The sequence below is a fragment of the Sturnus vulgaris genome, chromosome 7 (genome assembly GCF_052056855.1).
Source record: "Sturnus vulgaris isolate bStuVul1 chromosome 7, bStuVul1.hap1, whole genome shotgun sequence".
NCBI classification, from domain to species: Eukaryota; Metazoa; Chordata; class Aves; order Passeriformes; family Sturnidae; genus Sturnus; species Sturnus vulgaris.
In genome coordinates, this window is record NC_142249.1 from 35,807,547 (window position 1) to 35,814,672 (window position 7,126).

The following is a 7,126-nucleotide window of genomic DNA, read 5'->3' on the forward strand; positions in this document are numbered from 1 at the left end:
TCAAATTATGATGCATTAATAAAGAGTGAAATGTATTTCTTTTGTATCAAGAAAATTTTCAATAGTTAAGTGCAGAGCTGTTTGAGGAAAGGTGCACAATAACTATGGAAGCAGGTAAGAGATTTCAGAGCTCGCAGGCCTAACGTGTCAGAACTCTGAATAAGAACCTACATTCCAACATTTCCTATTGCAAGATTTCCAAGATTTTGATGAGAGCTCAGAACAAAAGCTGCTCTGTTCCTCCTGGGGTTTGTGTCAACCAGTTGTCTTATTATTCCTGATACTTTGCCAATTATACTGTGCTCTCGGAGAAAGGGATGAAAAAGCAGCTTTTCTCTTTAAAGAGATTTAAACTTCAAAATCTTGTTACTGTGACTGAGCTGCAGAAGGCTTGCTGAAATGCCAGCTATGGACTACAGCAGAGGCACTGCTGGCAACATTTTTACAAGTTCCACATAATGGCATTTCTGTGTGATGACCTTAAGGTTATAAATGATTCCATAAATTATAGATTTAAATTTTTTTATGGGTAGCATTTTTAGTAAGGAATTGTGGTACAATAGATAGGATTAGAAACAAATCCAGCATGATGAACAATCTTTATTTTCTAGATTTCGTCCATTTTCTAGAATTTTTAATTCTTGGATTTACAAATTTATGATTAATATAAACATATTTTTGATGCAAATATATTTAATTTGGTTGTCTCAACTGCCTTAAGCATTAAAGCAACATAAAGAGGCACAGTCTTCTATACATTAACTGTGCTTTAAGGAAATATGCTTTTATACTTGTATCTTTGGAATAGCTTTGTCTTAGTAGAAATGCATTATTTGTATTTGCATTGTATTGTGTGTATAGGTAACCTTTAACACAGGTTTTGCAGTGCCACAGAATAATTTAGATTTTAAACCTGCTTACAACTCTTAATCTGCATTTAACATTTTTATTTCTAGTGTTTTCTTGTAAGATATTTTTTGCAGTCGTTAACTAACATTCACTTAATCAAGCCTTCTATTTTAAAAGTCTCGGGGAATAAAACCCCACTGATTTATGCAATTTTTAAAATCAATGTTTTAAGCCCCTTCTGATAGCCTTACTAAGATAAAATTGCCACTGAACATGCTCGATACAAAGTGAGTAATTTTGGATTCAGCTATATTTCCTTAACTAAAACCATCAAAATTGCATTTATTATTAATGCACCTGGTCTTGATTATCTTATAAGATTACAAGCTGCAACAACAAATGATATTTCAAAAGTTCAAATCTTTGCATATCATAGTCTGAACCAGCACCAACTGGAGAAATTTTGAGTAATTTGGATCTGATATGAGAAAGTCATTCTCAAATTTTCTGCGTGTGGGCATTTAGAATTGTTAATATTAGTAATACAGTGCCTGAAGTATTTTTCAGTGACAAAGCTATCAAATACAACAAAGAAGTTTCAGTTGGTTTATGAGAATTTTACATATTTTGTTGCTAATATAGTCCAGAATCAGAAATGAAACTGAAAGCTGGATTGTGGGAGAAACAGTCATATGGAGTCAAATGTCTTTTTCCCAGGACTTAAACTAAAACCACACCAAAGTTTAGAGCTATGAAGAAAAGTCCTTTGCACCAGGAAAAATCCTGTGGATAGCAGGAGGTTGAACAGTAACAAGAGGGAGGAGCAGTAATAGAGCTGCAAATAAAGCCTTGGTCAAAGATGCCTTTGAATCTGCTCGTTATTTTAGGGCAATTTTTTTTCAATAGGAATTGGTTACTTAACATATATTGTGTCTTGGTTTATAAATTTATATTTATATTTATATTTATATTTATATTTATATTTATATTTATATTTATATTTATATTTATATTTATATTTATATTTCCTACCTACAGCTTCTTTTTCCAGTAGAAACTGTGATCTTTTATAGTACACATTTTCTATGCAATACAGAGCAAGATCACTCTTGATTAAGGAGTCACATTCTGACAACTATGCAAATGATTATTTTACTATCTGGTATACCAAATAGCCATAAGAATCAACAAAAATTAAAGACATCCTAATGAGTGCCCCACCAGTAGTCACAAGGCTGGTGGCAAAATCACATATGTGAGACCATAGAAATGTTAAAAGAATTTTAAGGATAGCCGAAGTTTTGATATGCTTTTCAAATTTTTACACTGTTACATAAAATAGTAGACGGAAGCAAAGAAATTGGTTTATTGCTGCAATAAATTAACCTAAAAGAAAGACTTAGAGGCCATGGGTCTGAATCATGATGTTGGTATTAATGACACAGGAAGGCAGAGTTCCTTGTGTAGCACTGCAAGTTTATAAAATTGAAATGTCATGCTCGTGCTGTATTTCATAGATAGGAGATAAATGGGACTACATGTCATGAAATATGAGGGACTAAGAGAATCTGGTAGAAGCACTTTATGAAATTATAAAGGTTAAAAAATATTATCACAGTAGAGAATCTCCATCATCAAATCTAGTGAAAATTAGGTCTTTGCAGAGTTAATTTCATTACATTGGCCTTATTTTCATACATTACTTAAAATGTGTTGTTGAGGACTGGCAGAGGGCATGGTGCAGAAAAAAAGATCAAAGGGAAAAGTTTGTCTTTGAGACCTTGCTCAGTGGAGAGAGAGTGTGTTAATGGTATTGAACTCTATGCAACATTTTATTTGTACATATCCAAATGCTCTGATGCAGAAAACCATTATCTCTGTTCTGCAGATGGTGAGATGGGGGCACAGAGAGTTATCTGCCAGGGCCATGTTGAAGATTATGAAGTCAGGAGCAGAACTGACAAGATCTCTTTAACTTTGTCTCAGGACAGCACAACAGGTATGGATTTGTATATTCTTGAGTAGCTATACTCATTATCATACCTGACTCTCTCAAAAAAACCTTCAGCTATCTCTTGATTGCACAGCAATGCTCCCTTTCTGCTGTAAATTTTGGTAGCATTAATTATATTGGTGCAATTTACTACAGACAATTTTGCTGAAGCAATAAGCCAGGTTACCATTCCATCAATAGGAGTCTTTAGGGGAATGCTGGTATGGGGTCAAGTAAGCCTCCTCCTTCTCCTCCTCCTCCTCTTTTTGTTATTATTATAGTTACTCCTTGTTTAGGTAGTGTCTGCAATGTTCTGGGCAATTTCCCAACATAAAAGAAGGCAATATTTCCTTCCCTAAGAGGTTACATGATAAAAAAACAGTCAAAAAGATAAAGCGTAGGAAGGGTCAGAATAGAAGCCATTAGGGGTTTAGCATCTTGTCACGTTTAGTGAGTTTACTGAGTCACTGAAGAATCTCCAAGAGTCCCTGTCTGGCCATGATCAGCTTAAAAGAAGGCTCTTCCCATTTTTACTAATTTGGCCTGTTTGTGTGTTGATGACTGTTGCCCATTCTCAGGAAAGTAATCTTTTTTGCCCCTGCAGTTGATTTGGGAGGGCACCATGAAAAACCTAATGTTTAAATAGAGTTTAGTCAGAGAACTCCTACTGATAGTGAACCATTCTGCACAGAACTTCTATAATCTGTACATGCTGGCTGAGTTTTTAGTGTGTGAATGGGGACTATTGTATTAAAAATACAAATCAGTGCACAGGGGCAAAGCTGCACACACAAGCAATTGGTAATAATCCAGTTCATAATAACATTACAAAAGAAGAACACATTAAGAAGCCAAATGTTACAGAGAGCAGTAATAGGACAGATCGTCTAAGGCTTTTAAGTCCTCAATTCAAATCAAGTTTAGGTCTGTATCTACCAAATGTTTCTGTTTGATTGTTTTTCAAAGGCCTGTAATAAAGACATTTACCTGTCTTAATTTGTGTGCTTACAGCATGAAAATTATGACTGCAATAAAAATCTTGTTTTAGCAGACTTCATAGATGTCCTTAATTTACTTTTGACAGTGTGGGGACACTTGGAAACTCTTAATAAGTCCTTTCTGGGAATTCCACCTTCATAAAGACCTCATCAAATGAGTTACCATCCTTACAAGGACTATGTGTAAGTTTAAAAAAATGTGTGTTTATAAAATGCAAGCATCAGAACAGGGCTGAAAACAGTGATTACACTTCTGAGCTCGATGATTTTCAAAATTCAGAACTTGGCCAATTATTTTGATATTATTAATGAATAGAGTTTTATCTAGGATGATGTTATTTATCCATATTGCCTGTCTAATGTACACATTAAACCACTTGACAATGGTATAAGTAGCTTAATAAGAGCAACCTATTCTTCTTCCCACATTATTCTATTGCTGTATCTTTAACTGCCATAGAAGATGCTCTTGCTCATCTTGCAACACACATTAGAAGACAGATAAAAACAGAAACAGCACAAAATGAACCTCAGAAAGGAACAGGATGCTTATCATCACAATATTGCCCAGATAAAATCTAACAAACACGAAAGATGGGAACAGGGGAAAAAAGATCTTCCTAGTTGCTTTACAAGTAGAGTTAGCAAAAGATACCCGATCTCCAATGTCAGGTTAAAAATATGTAAAATTTTAAAACAATCAGGTAAGAAAAATGCTAAAGAAAAATTAGAGTGACAACATTTTCATGATGAGTTTTCTGCTTGGATCATATTTCTCATGTGAACAAAGTATTTGTAGATTTGAAATACATTTTGCAAAATTAGTGTTTTGCTGAAATTTGTTTCATTTTAACTGTTGTTTCTTATACATTAGCATCTGTGAAGACTGGGGATTTCTAAACTGAAATAAAAATATTTTCTTTTAAAATATTGTAATTGTCTGCAACAGACTGCCAAGTTTTTGTAGTATCTCACTTGCCATTCAGTTATTGATAAATTCCCTTTTTTGGGCTTATGTCTAATGGTGAGGGTTTGCAAACAATTTATGCAAGGGTTAACTGTAGATTGTCACACAAAGGAGCGTTCAACTCTTTGGAAACTGGCTGAAAACTAAGTATTTTCAGTGTTAGCTTTCAGTAGGATCAGTGAGCTGATCTTGTTTATCCTTTGGCTGCATGATCTCTAGAGCCCACACAAGGGAAGTGGTGGGAACATGCAGCTGGAGATAAAAGAAAGTTGGATTGCCCTGTTCAGGAGCAGTGCAGTCTTAGATCAGCTTAAATTGACTGTGAAATCTCACTTTTAGTAGAGAGGGAAATTTGCTGATTTACAGAGCGAGGACATTGGCACTGATGTCTGATTTTTGTCTTACATGGGTTTAAATTAGCAGTAACTTTATTCAAGTAAGCTTAAAATAGTAGGGAAATGCTAGGAGTACTTTTTAAATTAGGAAAATTGTTATGCTCATCAAAAGAAACAAGTTCATTTCTTCAGTGATATATAAAAAAGCTTTTTATATATTCCATTTGAGCTTTTACAGGTTTCCTATTTATGCACAGGTTCTAATGGGACTGTGGGATCTGCCCAAACTGACTTCTCCCTTAATAAATTTATTTAAAAAGTCAGAAAACCAAACATGGAAATGTGTGTAGCAGCTTTCCCAGTGCCAGGCTGTGGCTCTATCAAAATAGATCTTCTCTTATGCTGGGCTCCTCTTAGCCTTGGAAATTGGTTGTTGGAGGTGAACATTTCTGTATTTTTGTTTCAATGGATAGATTTAGTGACTTGCTGTCAGGGCACAGAGGGCACTGAAGAGCCCTTAGGAGTCCCCATGGCATCTCTGCCACCCCACCCATGGCACAGGACCCCATTTCAGCCCCCAGTGCCATCAATTCTTGCTCCAGTGAGATGCCACAGCCCTGCCCAGCCATGGGCACTGCAGAGCCAGGTCTGCTCCTGTCCCTGCCAAGCCCTGCCCTCTGCCTCTGTCACACACTTGGGGTGTCCTCAGGGGGGCTGAGACACGACCTGGCTGGTGCTGTTATGCAGTTTTGCTGTGGAAAAGCAGGCAGTGGTTTCAGCTCTTCCACTGTATTGTAAATCAATATCCATCACAGAAAAAAAATGGATATTCTGCTGGTTGTCCCTTGTTTTTTTTTAATTCTGCCATCTCATGCTTCTTCTAGGGAGATATGTTTTATAGTAATTTTGAACAGAGCTAAATGTATATTTATTGCATTCATTACATGAATTATTACTGGCCAATCAATTACTATCTGATACAATTATTTTCCAGCAGAAAATAAATTAAACTGATAAGTGGGCAATCTCTGTGGTCAGTAAAGTTTAATATTTAATGACATTATTGAAATGTTATTACCATGGTATTGATTTTCTTATTAAAAGTTACATTTGGAAGCATAAACGATACTATTTTGATTGGGTTTCTCTTTAAACCAGAAATATATTTTTCTACTTTATCTTAGAAAAGATTTTGCACAACCTTGGTATTTCTGGCTGTCTGGCTTGAGTAGTCTGAGATTTCTTTTTGTTGTTAAGTGGGGGAAAGTTCTTTGTCTGTCACTCATCTTCGAAACAGAAGCAACACTTGAGTGAGAGCTTCCCTGTCACCTTCTCATGTCTCCTTTTGTTTATCTGACACTGTTGTGAGACATTTGGAACCCTCCAGCTCAATATAAAACATTTGTTTGGCAGGTTGGACCTCCTCATCCTTTGATGGGTAGAGCACATGTGAAGAAGAGTTGTTGGACACATCTGATCTTGTTCTGTGTGCCTGAATCTATAAATTCTTATGATTTAATAACTTAGAAAAATTCTCTTCCCTGTCCTTGAAAAAGATCAGCTCCTAACTCTGTCTACTGAAAATATTTCCATTTCAGATCAGAGCAAAATAATGTATTGCTGCTGTTTAAATACCTATTAATACATATTAAATACCTAGTACTCACATTTCTGCTCATTTTCTGTTTTGTGAGTGGTCTTTATTGGGATTTGAAGCCAGCTGAGAAATGTGCTTTGTACTGTGCACACGCCCAGGCAGTCCATTCCATTTTAGATATCATAGCAGAAGATTTTGCTGTTTTCTGTAGTTAATAGAGATTAGTTTTGAATTTATACTCAATTTATACCAAGTTTTCTTATCTGGAAGAATACAGAGAGAAATAAAGTAAGAAAGAGCATTTGAGTTAAAAAAATTCCACAGTGCATACATGAACTTGGATATTTCTTCATTTTATGTAAGGGAAATGTCACATAAAGCTGCTCA